At 42.6% G+C, this 12,486-nt stretch overlaps 1 protein-coding gene across 1 annotated transcript in view; it reads left to right on the top strand.

Annotated features, from left to right (window-relative positions):
* Positions 1–565: 565 nt before the first annotated feature.
* LOC140409092 (talin-1) overlaps positions 566–12,486 on the top strand; it is a 359,042-nt gene continuing 347,121 nt past the window's right edge. Inside the window, exon 1 of the mRNA XM_072497200.1 lies at positions 566–706. The gene's annotated coding sequence lies outside the window, so the exon portion shown is untranslated. The remainder of the gene's footprint in view (positions 707–12,486) is intronic.

The raw sequence follows: 12,486 nt of genomic DNA, 5'->3' as shown, positions 1-12,486 counted from the left end.
TATCACGAATAACTGTGTGGCATCCTAGTTGCTGGCATATCATTATTCTAATGACACATGATATCCTCCATGACCAGAATATATAATGTAAATTGTATTTGACAGAATGTAAAATTATTGCTCTGCAACGATTATTTAAAATTCAAAAAGGAAAAAAATGCTATTATTTTAGCTCCGACATCACCTCTGAAAGGATCTGTTACAGTATTCCGCAAACGTTTATTCCACAGGCCAGCATATTTCAGTAATGCCGCTTGTGTCAGTTTATCACTTGCGTTGCAAAAAAAGTTATCACCTCGATGCAAATTGGGCCTGGATTTGCGGTCCAGTTTCCAATCTTGTAAGGTGAGCGCCTCAACTTGACACAGAAAGAGTCGCCAGAAACAGTGCACTGAATAATTTACAACAGGCTAGGAAGAGAGGCTTGTGTCTCCCTCTGAGTCAGCGTGGCGATGGCTGAGAGGAGAGGGGCGAGGGAGGCTCATTCACAAATCAGCAGGATGGAACGTCCGCACCGACGTCACAATCGGCCCGGGCTCGGGCCCCGCCCAGTGGGTGACGTCAGGCGGATGGGTGGAGTTTGCGCGGTCTCAGCGCTCGGCTTCCTTTCTCCTTCTCTCAGCCTTTGGGCAGCGAGCGGCAGCATGAGCTGTGACTGACTGAGAACAAACTAGTGGAGAAACTTGGAGCAGCCCTGGGACAGCGGGTGAGTCAGCCGCCGCGCACTTTGTCCACAAGTCACTGCAAGGAGCATTCCAGTGAGAATAGCGGGCGCTGAAGGGAGTTTGGGGAGGGGGTGGGTTTGAGGCTCCGCCTGCGGTTCAGGAGGCAGTGCCCGCTGCTGGCTGTGGGACGTGCTGACTTCCAGCGGCTGCACTCGTTGGGCTTTTGCAGCGCTCCCCCCCCCCCCCATGTCCTTGCCGGCGGGGTTGAAGAGGAGGTCGGGGCGGCGGCAGCTCCCCCCGGGCCGGCACGGTCTCTCTTCCCCCACCCTCTCCTCCTCCCCCAGCCGTTACTTAGCTGTCAGCAACTCTCCGGCTCTGCTTCAACTTCCCCAGCCGTCACACCCGGAAAGCCCTCGAGTGGGTCCAGCCAAGCGCATTGGCTGCAAAAGAAACATTCCCGTCAAAAGTTTCTCTCTCTCCCTTTTCTTTTTTCTGGATACAATTTGTTTGATTATGTTTTTTTGGAAGTGTGCAAAGTATTAACACATTGTATCTGTTATTGGATTCTTGTTGGGGCCTGTGGGTGGTTATTACCAGTTATCAGATTTGGTGACATGTATCTCTTCCTGTTCTTTGTAGCCTGCGGGCTGACTTTTTCTGAAAAACGACTTTACAAAATGGATTAAATTGAAGGGCGTGCTGGAGATAGCCCCAGAAAGCCTCTTGCTGCGCTTTCTCTCCCAAATAATCCAACTATATATTTGGTCAAGAATGATTTTTAAAAGAATCTAATGCATTCTCTCCAGATTTTGCATCTGTTTCTATTCCTGACGTCAACCACACCTTGGGATCCCCGTTCTGTTTTATAATGTGTCTCTGCAAATGTCAACCATCATATGTTTCAAATAAAAGGTTGCCAATCTAGTTTAATGTTATTGTTGATGGAGGAAAAACAATCATTTGCATTCTATATGATGAATAATTGTTTTGGAAAATCTTCCCCAATGCCACTTTTTCCCTCACTTACCCACACTGCTTGTGACAACACTCTGGTGCTCTTAATCAAAAGCAGTTACTGTGCCCTTTTTATTTAAATGTTTCTGTATGGGCAATATACCAAAGTGACTAAAGAAGGGAGGATTTTTCTGGTGTAAAAAGCAGCATAGTTAACACTCTTATTCTTCTGCAAGTCTTTCTATAATGAGTGTTTAATGTTGTATCTATGCAACAGCCCCTGGTTGAAAAGTTGGGCAGCTGGAAACATTCCAAACTTTTTACCAACATTCTCCTTGAGCCATCTGTGTGTTGGAGTGACCCATGGTGGTGTTTCTTCTTGATTTTTGTGTCCTATTTGAAATTTCTCTTGTAAAGTTAATGTTAGGAAGCTTGATGTGTAGGTAAATGTCGGCCAATGATAGACGTGTGTCTATGTAAACTTCTATTATGTTAGCTTTGGGCTTTGGTCAAGGTCATTGTATTGTCTTGCAAGGTGGTACACAGCCCATGTGTTTGTTTTTACATATACAGTGTGGCAGGATTTGCTTTACATACAGTTTTAATAATTAATCTGCAGCAGTCAATCTATACTGCAATTGTGGGAATAGATTACTTTGAAAATGACATAATTGAGTGAGAATGTGGATGGCACAGCAGATAGAAAACTCTTTGCCTTTTAGATTTGGGTTTGAATCTAGCATGGGCTGTTGTAATAATTTTAATTTTGCACATGTTTCTACAGTCTTTGTTGAAGGAATGTAACATGCCCACACTAGTTTGTTACACATTTGGTAATGAATGCAAAATAGTTAATTTACATAGTCTTTTCTTTCCTGAGCTGTGCTGTGATTCTGAATACTTGTGTGCGTGCAGTGATACATATTCTATCCTTTCCCACTTAATTTAAGAGCAGTATAACAGGTTGCAGCTGCAGATGACTTGAAATGAAGACCAACACCTCAAGTTTGATAAGTACTGGTAGCAGGCAAAGCTTGGAAAAATGTTACTGGAGTTGCTGATGAGCCAAGTCAGGTTATCCAAATGTCAGCAAATTATGGTCAACATTGTTTTAAATGCATATAGTTAATGATACATCATTGGGTGGGGGAATCACAGAAGTACAAAAAGGACAGATTGATGAATGGATGCTGAAGTCAGTCAGAGTGAACAAGAGTTTGGAATAAATGTGGCTTTTATTTTATCTTGTTTGTATTTGAAGTATTTAATATCTTAAGAGGCATATATGTAATATCTTCAGAGGTCCATATGAAGTGGACTGTGAGTGAGCATTATTAGCAGAAGTCCCTGGAAAAGAGGACACTGATTTTGCTTAAATTAGAAAGTTGACTGTAGAATAATGATAAAGTGTATCATTATGCAAGGTAGATGAAGAGAAGACTGTACAAATTTAAAATGGGTGACTAATGCATTTTTGGCAAGCATGGCTGGGTATTATGTAAGTGGAATAGCCTTTGTGCTGGTCCAGTGGATGATTTGTAACTTTCCTATGCTCCAGTAATTTCTAAGGAAAACATGGCAAAACATTCCTTGTGCATTAATAAAGCACTGGATAACGGTGCTCTCCTGGGGCTTGCATGATTGCCTTAAAGAGTCACAAATTTCCACGAGCTTGCCCTGAAATTGATCATGAATACTAATTTTCTCCCAAGAGTTGGTGCAGTGAAACATTTGCACTCACTCCAGGGGTATCCATTCTTGTTTTTGTTGTCCAGTTCAGATCTCTGTGCCCATTAATTTGGTTACATCTCCAGCTATTGATGCTGACACATCTTGGTTTCCTGATTTGAGGAATTAGCCAGCTATGATGGAACCAAGTATTCCTTTCCAAACCTCCAGGCTAGAAAATTGAAATGGGTCAAGTTAAATACAAATTCACAAGAGTTAACTAAGCTTCTAATACTGCATTGAGAGTACTCTGGGCCCGTTACTGACATACAGGCTGCAGTTTGGTCATTGTTGTGGTCTTGTATAGCCATTTGTTTTTCATGACTTTGTCGAGGAAAGCTCTTCCAAGGCAGTGATACGGTGGTATTTGAGAAATAAAATTAATTTAGATATGTATGGGCCTATTGAGGGCAGATTCTACTTGAAAAATGTAATCTTTTTCTGTTGAGTTAACTGATAAAGGCAATGTAGTAGATGTTTATGGATTTTCAGAAAGCATTTGTTGTATCGCTCCAGTAGATGGTCTACAGCAACTCTCAAAAGCACCTTCAACAGCACTTCCAAATCCTTTGTAAGGCAAGAGCAACAGTTGGATGGGAACACCACCACCTGCAGGTTCCCCTCCCAGCCACAAGTCCAGCCTGACTTGGCAATATATCACCGTTCCTTCACGGTCGCTGGGTTAAAACCCTGGAACTCCCTTTCTAACAGCACTGCGTTTGTGTACCTATACCACATGGATTGCAGTTGTTCAAGGAGACAGTGCACCACTACTTTCTTAAGGGAAATTAAGGATGGGCAGCAAAAGCTCCCCTTAACTGCGACACTTACATTCCATGAATTTCTTTTTTAAAAAGAGAGCATAAAAAGAAATATAAAAAGGTACTTCACAGAAATGGGCCATTTGATCAATCAGCCTCCTGTGTTTAAGTTTATCCTCCATGTGAGCAAATAGTTTTAATTGCATTTACCCACCCTGTTCACATCTGTTCAACCCTGTCTGTCATTAAAATATTCAACCTAATCTTGAATGTTGACATAGTTTCCTGCCTTAACTACTAATCCTGAAAGGTAATTTAACAGCCTTAACCATTTAACAGCCGTAACCTTGTATGAGGAAGTTTCTCCAGCCTCCTGTTCTAAATCTTCTTTGTATCTGTCATCCCTTTTTCTTCATCTCCCAATTACTGGAACAATCTGCTTCTCTTTCACCCGATCGTCCCATCCATACATAATTTGAAAAGATCATTATTGTGTTCAAATATAAAAACACACATTTTGACATTTTTGCACAATTGTATTTTCTTACATTAGACATTATTCTTGTGCATCTCAGGTCTACACTTTCTAAAGACTCAATCCCTATAGCGTAAACTAATCGATCTGCTCCTGACCTCATTACAGCCTTGGTCCAAACAAGGACAAAATGCCAGATGTGAGAGTGACTGCCATTGACATCAAGGCAGCAGTATGGCATCATGGAGCACTAGCAAAACTGGAGTCAATGGGAATCAGGGAAAATTTTCCCCTGGTTGGAGTCATACTATTGACCAGAAACTGAACTGAACTAGCCATATAAATACTGCAGTAACAAGCAGGTCAGAGGCTAGGAATCTTATAGTGATTATCTCACCACCTGACCCCCTAAACCCTGTCCACCATATCCAAGGCACAAAGGAAGATGGGTTAGCCCTGCTGCCTCACGGCGCCAAGGTCCCAGGTTTGATCCTGGCTCTGGGTCACTGTCCATGTGGTGTTTGCACATTCTCCCCATGTTTGCGTGGGTTTCGCCCCCACAACCCAGAAGATGAGCAGACTAGGTGGTTTGGCCAAGCTAAATTGCCTCTTAATTGGAAAAAATGAATTGGGTACTTTAAATTTATAAAAGAAAAACAAAAAAACTGCAGACCCAAGGGTCTACACTGCACTATGATTGGCTCTGAACTATGATTAGCTCTGACCTTTATAGCTTGCGAGAAAACATTGAATTTTATTTAAATTTTTAAATGCTAGGTTAATTTGAGGTGTTGCTTTCGATGTTATGTGAACTTGTGTTCAACTTGCACGCCATAGCCCCCACGGTAGTCTGCTCTTTCACAGCATTGAGCTAACTACAGTCTAATTATAATTACCGTGGTGCTTTTGTATCACATTGCATCACCACACACTTGTAGTTCAAATCCATATACTACTTCTTAGCCCATTCTTTATTTTATCAGAATGACCAAAAGCAAACCCTAAGGGACTCCACGTCCTGCTTCTAACTGCTCTGACAATCTGCCTTTAACTTCTATTATTTTTCGAGCCAATTTTGAATTTATTTGTCTCTTCTCCCCAATTCCAAATTAGCTAATGACTCAAAAAGGATTGGCAGAAAAGACTGCAGGAGGGCGTAGATTGATGGAATAGGTAGAGAAGCAGTGTGAGGTAATGCACTCTTTGAAAGGGAAAATGAGAGCTAGGATTATCTACATAATGTAAAAATAGAAGGATGTTAATGAAAAGAGTGACCAAGCAGTTCCCTGAGTGCAAGTACTGGAGATAATGTCATAAAGATCCCAACATCTTGGGTTTTGTATACGTTGGCATAGAGTATAAGAATTAATTTGAACAAGGCACTGGTTAGACCGCCGTTAGACTAAATTACTACGTGTATTTTTGGGTATTTCATTATAGAAAAGACATTAACCCATACTTGGTGGCAGCCTTCTATCTCCATTGGTTTGCACCTGGTGGTCAACTCTGTGTTAAGAATTGCCTGGTGTTGCTCAGACCCCTTAAGTTTCCTGCAGAGGAAGACGGTGGGTTGAGCAGGTGCTTGATTCATTGACCTGTTTCTCAGGGCTCTCATTCAGCCAGCTGAGCTTTGCATTTCTGCTCACCTCTTCCAATACCCTTCCAAAGCCAGCATTCACAGGTCATGGCCATCAGTGACCATCTCCCAGGTGTTAATGTCCGCCATCTTCATATCTCTCTTGCACATCTCCTTACAGTGAAGATATGGACGTCCAGGAGGTTGTTACCCAGTGACCAGATCACAGCTGTTGTACATCCAGTGGATGCGCCGGAACCAGCATGGACCTCGTTGGCTTAGCAATGAGTGTATGCTGATGGAATTGGCTTACTTCAGGACCTCTTGAGTTGGTGACTTGATCCTGTTAACATGCTGCGGATAGATGCTGGTCTGGCAAAATAATGGGCCATGACATGTTTGCCTGATGCTGATGGTCTTAAAGTACTGAATAGTACTGACCATTTGTGCTCAGAACTTGCCAAGCTGTTCCAATGCAGCTATAATACAGGCATCTACCTGGCAATGTGAAAAATTCACAGGTATGTCCAGGACACACAAAAAAAGAACAAGCCCAGCCAATTACTGCCCCATCATCAGACTATTGATCACCAGTAAAGTGATGAAAGGGGTCATTAACACTGCTATCAAATGGCACTTGCTTGGTAATAATTTGCTCTCTGATGCTCAGTTGTGTTCTGCCAGAGTCACTCAGCTCCCCAGCCTTTGTTTTCTTTGGAGCCATTTTGTTTGCTGATGGATCTATTGCATTTAATCCCGCCATACATGCCTTTTGCATTACCTCGAAGGACACTGCATATTTTGGCAACCTTGTAACCAGCCTTGGTTCAAATATGGACAAAAGAGCTCAACTGTAGAGGTTTAAAAAAAATTTTTTTAGAGTACCCAATTCTTTTTTTTCTCCAATTAAGGGACAATATAGCGTGGCCAATTCACCTAGCCTGCGCATCTTTGAGTTCTGGGGGTGAGACCCACCCAGACATGGATAATGTGCAAACTCCACACCGACAGTGACCCGGGACTGGGATCGAATCCGGGTACTCGTTGTGCAGGCGAAATCCACGAAAAAACGGGGAGAATGTACAAACTCCACATGGACAGTGTCCCAGGGCCGGGGATCAAGGCAGCATTTGACTGTGGATGGCATCAAGGTGCCCGAGCAAAACTAGGGTCACTGGGAATCAGGGAAAAGTCTTGAAGTATTTTCAGTTTTGCCACTACACTCTGTGGGACTGTTGTAGAATGCACCTTGGATAACTGTCTTTGTGGAGTTTGCACTTTCTCCCAGTGTCTGCGTGGGTTTCCTCCAGGTGCTCTGGTTTCCTCCCACGTCCAAAGATTTGCTGGTTCGGTGGGTTGGCCATGCTAAATTGCCCCTTAGGGTACAAAGGTTAGGTGGGGTTATGGGGACAGAGAGGGGGCTTGGACCTAGGTAGGATGCTCTTTTTGAAGGTTGTTGCTGACTAGAAGGGCTGAATGGCCTCCTGCATTGTAGGAATTCTACGATTCATTCTACTTGCTAAAAAACTTCAAGAGTTGCATCCTAATCTTGGTGCACAACAGGGATTGATCTGTATCACAGTCAGTGCTGTGGTAGCTGCATGTGATGAGAATACGGTTCAGAGGTTCACATGGTGATGATCAGATTTAACTGGTGCCATGGTCTTGGATGTCTCCAGGACATCTTGTGCCATGTTTTGTTCTGAAAAGGGCAGCATGGTGGTTAGCACTGCTGCCTACGGCGCTGAGGACCCGGGTTCGATCCCGGCCTCGGGTCACTGTCTGTGTGGAGCTTGTACATTCTTCCTGTGTCTGCGTGGGTTTCACCCCACAACTCAAAGATATGCAGAGTAGGTGGATTGGCCACACTAAATTGCCCCTTAATTGGAAAAAAAATTATTGGGTACTCAATTTATTTTTAAAAAGTTGTGTTCTGAAAGAAGATGTTAGTTACATATAGCTCAAGTAGCCTCTGTCCATTTTTATTTATCTTTGCCAGCCTATGATGCCTGAAGTGGGAGGGCCATGCCTCATTGGCCCCATCCACTATTGCATTGAAATACCCCAGTAGGAAAGAAATTCTGACTTCTTGTGCTAATAGCAGGGTCAAGCTCCTCATAAAACTGGTATTTTGTCTCTGGTGGAGCATCAGTATTCATGAGGTTAACTAGTCATTGTTAAGTTGAAAGGCCATATTAAAGCCACAGAGAGAGTGAACTGTAGATTAATGAATGATGCCATCGATGGAGAGACACAAGATACTCGGCTCTTTCCACCAAACCAAGCAATGCATTTAATGATGAGCAATAAATATGGATCTAGTCAGTGATGCCCAGATTCCATGAACACATTTTAAAAAAAGCCATAGTGAGAGTGAGCAGGGGAAATTTCTTTATCCAGAGTTTTTGGAACATGGGCTACTTTACCTTAGAGTGGCTGAGGTAGCAGCCTCTTCTTCTATGAAAGGAGCATTGAATACATTTTTGAAGCAATGGAAGATCGTTTATGACGAGCATGTAGGGCTTAGTTTTGAATTACTCAAGTAAAATGCTGGCTCATGCATGATGGGTTGGTTAACCTTCTGTCTCTGTACTATTTTGTCCCATGTCATTCAGGCCTCGTGTGTGTGTGTGCATGGGTGATGACCAAATGGGAGGTAGTAAACTAAAACCTTATTTGATTTGTCTCCAACTTGTGCCAAATCCTTTGGCAGGGTTGCTGTCCAGTGATCCGAGATGGAAGCCCTCCACAATATTAACACCCAAGTATTGTTTCTCTCCTATCACTGGTTGATCAAGGACTGAAGTGTTGCATTTATTGTAATTGCATGCATGTGTACAATAATTTTGATTTGTGATCTGTTTGGATGACAAGAAATTAATTTTTACTTGTGAATGATTGAACTCCGACACCATTATGACATGGCATAAAATGCATTGTACACAATTAAACTGGTCTTTTTCTTGTATTAAATCATTATTTATGATCAGCTAACTGAGCACATGATCAATAATATTTTCTAAATTAGGTCTTGGTCGATAGTGCACATTCATTTGCTTGAATGGGAGAAGCAGTGGTTAGGAGGCAATTTAATGCTACATAACAAAATGCAACTTGAAGTTGTATAGAATATATTTTAACTTGTGTAAGGATATTTTAAATGTTCGGAGATGTTTGTACATTCCTTTAGATCCATATTTATCCAGGAATTTGTAAGGGAAAATAACAGCAATGTCCATAGTTGATTTCATGTCCAGACAGTTATTGATGTGAATTTGCTCATAAAAATGCTAGATTGGAATTAAACTCAAACAGGGTATGACCCAAGAAAGAAGAATACCTGCTATCAGTGGAGGTCATCCCTGCCTTGTACCTGGAGAGGTATTTGAATATTTTAGATGAAGGAAGAACAGTTACTCAACCACATTCAGCAGCTGAAGGGCAATGTGTTGTTTTTTTTAACACCGTGAACTTGTCAGTTATGCAAGGAACCCAAGAATAAATGTAACTTGGTTAAACCAGTAATAATAATAGACATTGAATGTAACTTTGCTGTGCAAATCAGATCTAGCTATGGTTGAGTTATTGCGACGCATTAAGCTATGTGCTTGCAAAGATTTAAATGCCTATAGTTAATATGATCTATAAAAGAACTGTGTGCGCTTCTTAAAACTTGTGCAGTGCCATTGTGAGCTTACAATGCATAGCCGAAAACCAGAAGTCGTGTTAATTCATGGATTTTTGCCTGACCATTTCTTTACATTTTGCAAGAATAGGTCAACTTGTTCACTGAAGTTGAACAACTTCAGTGTTGTTTAACCCCGAACAACACTGTGCTTCCCCATGGTTATTGCTTTGGTTTTTTGAGACCGGGTGATATACTTTGGCGAGGTAAAATAACACATTCTGAGATGAGCCACAATCTTCACACATCTAATAACACTCCGATGGGCCTAGTAAATCTCCAGATAATCTAGATAATGTAAGATTAAGGTAGATGATTCTGTTCAAAGCATTTTAGAGCAACAAAAGAGGCTCTTCTGCCCTCTGTGCTGGCCATCAAACACTTATCTATTCTCATCCCATTCTCCAGCACTTAGCTTGTAGCCTTGTATGCTATGGCATTTCAAGTGCTCATCTAAATGTTTCTTAAATGTAGTGAGGGTTCCTGCCCCTACCACCCTTTGAGGCAGTGAGTTCGAGATTCTCACCACCCTCTGGGTGAATAGGTTTTTTCTCCAATCTCCTCTAAATCTCTTGCCTGTTACCTTAAATCCATGTCCTCTGGTTATTGACCCCTCTAAGGGGACATCTGTCTTCCTATCTATATCCCTCATTTTTGGATACCTAAATGAAGACCCCCCCCCCCACAGCCTTCTCTGCTTTAAGGAAAACAACTTCAGCTTAACCAACCGCTCTTCATAGCTGAAATACTCCAGACCAGGCAATATCCTGGTGAATCTCCTCTGCACCCTTTTTAATGCAATCACATCCTTCCTATAGTGTGGTGACCAAAACTGTACTCTAGCTGTGGTGTAACGAGCGTGTTATACAACTCCATCATAACCTCCCTGCACTTACATTCTATGACTTGTCTAATAAAGACCAGCATCCCATATGCTTTCTTAACCACCTTATGGGCAGCACGGTAGCACAGTGGTTACCACAGTTGCTTCACAGCTCCAGGGTCACAGGTTCGATTCCCGGCTTGGGTCACTATCTGTGCGGAGTCTGCAGGTTCTCCCTGTGTCTGCTTGGGTTTCCTTTGGGTGCTCCGGTTTCCTCCCACAACCAAAGATGTGCAGGTTAGGTGGATTGGCCAAATATAAATTGCCCTTAGTGTCCAAAAAGGTTAGGTGGAGTTACGGGGATAGGTTGGAGGTGTGGGGTTAAATGGGGTGCTCTTTCCAAGGGCTGGTGCAGACTGGATGGGCTGAATAGCCTCCTTCTGCACTGTAAATTCTATGATTATCCACCTGTCCTGCTGCCTTCAGGAATCTTTGGACATGCACCCCAAGGTTGCTGTGGCCCTCTGTACTTCCTAGCATCCTCACGTCCATTGTGTATTCCCTTGCCTTGTTAGCCCTCAAACTGCATCACCGTACACTTTCCAGGATTAAATTCCATTTGCTGCAGTTCTGCCCATCTGACTAGCCCTATATCATCCTGTAATCTAAGGTTTTCCTCCTCGCTATTTACCACACCACCTATTTTCGTCTCTGTCTAGGTCTGTCTCATTTTCTAAATGGAATTACCATCTGTAATGTCAGTACAGGCAATTCTTGCTCTGCGTCCTTTGTAAAGGTAAAGGGTACTGAATAGTAATCCGATGGTGAACCACACTTTGAGACCTTGTCCTTTCAACCCCTATGAGGGACACCTCAATGGGGGCAGAAGACGAGGGGGAGGTGAGACCACAACCAGATCAGCCATGATTGTATTGAATGGTGGAGCAGGATTGAGGGGCTGAATGACCTACTCTTTCTCCAAAGTTCAAAGAATCTTTGCTAATCCTTGGAGATGGGTTGTTTGAAAATGAGAGATGTTGTCAAGTTTGAGTAAGAGTACATCAGTTGAGGGAGGTTTCAACAGGCCATTCTTTTATTATTGTTCCCTTCATTAGTTGTCAGTGAGTCATATCATGAAATTCTTATTCCATTCTCTTGAATTAAAAATACATGTGAATTCCACTCCTCAGGACACCACTCTAATCTCACTTCTTTGTTTCGCCTTGTGAACCTGCCACAGCATGTGTGAAACAGAAGCCCCTCTGCATCTGCAGTGCCAACACTTAGCTCTCACACTCGTTCTCATTTCATGTCCTATCTAGGGAAGTTCAAATAATACAAAAAGGGGAAATATGCTTGTTGACGTACCATAAGTGAGCAGGAGCAACTGGTTACAGATGAGGAGAAAAATATTGTTGGTGAGAGGGTCATGAGATGTTTGCTAGACTGAAGAGCTTGGAGCCGTTTAGCTCATGGGTACAGCATTTGAAAGAACAATGCTAACGGAGCACCAAATGTTGTAGATGTTTAGGACAGTGTTGGATGGGGAAACCCACCAGCCCTAATGCACAACATTTTGGAAGATCCCACAAGAAACCAACTCTTGAGGCTGGGTTGTTTACTCTGTTGAAGATTCTACACTAAAATGACAGTGCGATTGAGACTACGTGGGCTGCCTTATTTTCCTTTGAAGCCAGTGGAAACCTGATTGTTGTGGTTGGATGTCACTGGGTCAAAAATCCTGGAACTCCCTCCCTAACAGCACTGTGAGTGTACCTACACCACATGGACTGCAGAGGTTCAGTAGGCAGCTCATCAT

This window comes from Scyliorhinus torazame, chromosome 3 (genome assembly GCF_047496885.1).
Source record: "Scyliorhinus torazame isolate Kashiwa2021f chromosome 3, sScyTor2.1, whole genome shotgun sequence".
NCBI classification, from domain to species: domain Eukaryota; kingdom Metazoa; phylum Chordata; class Chondrichthyes; order Carcharhiniformes; family Scyliorhinidae; genus Scyliorhinus; species Scyliorhinus torazame.
The sequence above is the reverse complement of the archived record's forward strand: the minus strand, read 5'-3'. Positions and strand labels throughout refer to the sequence as shown.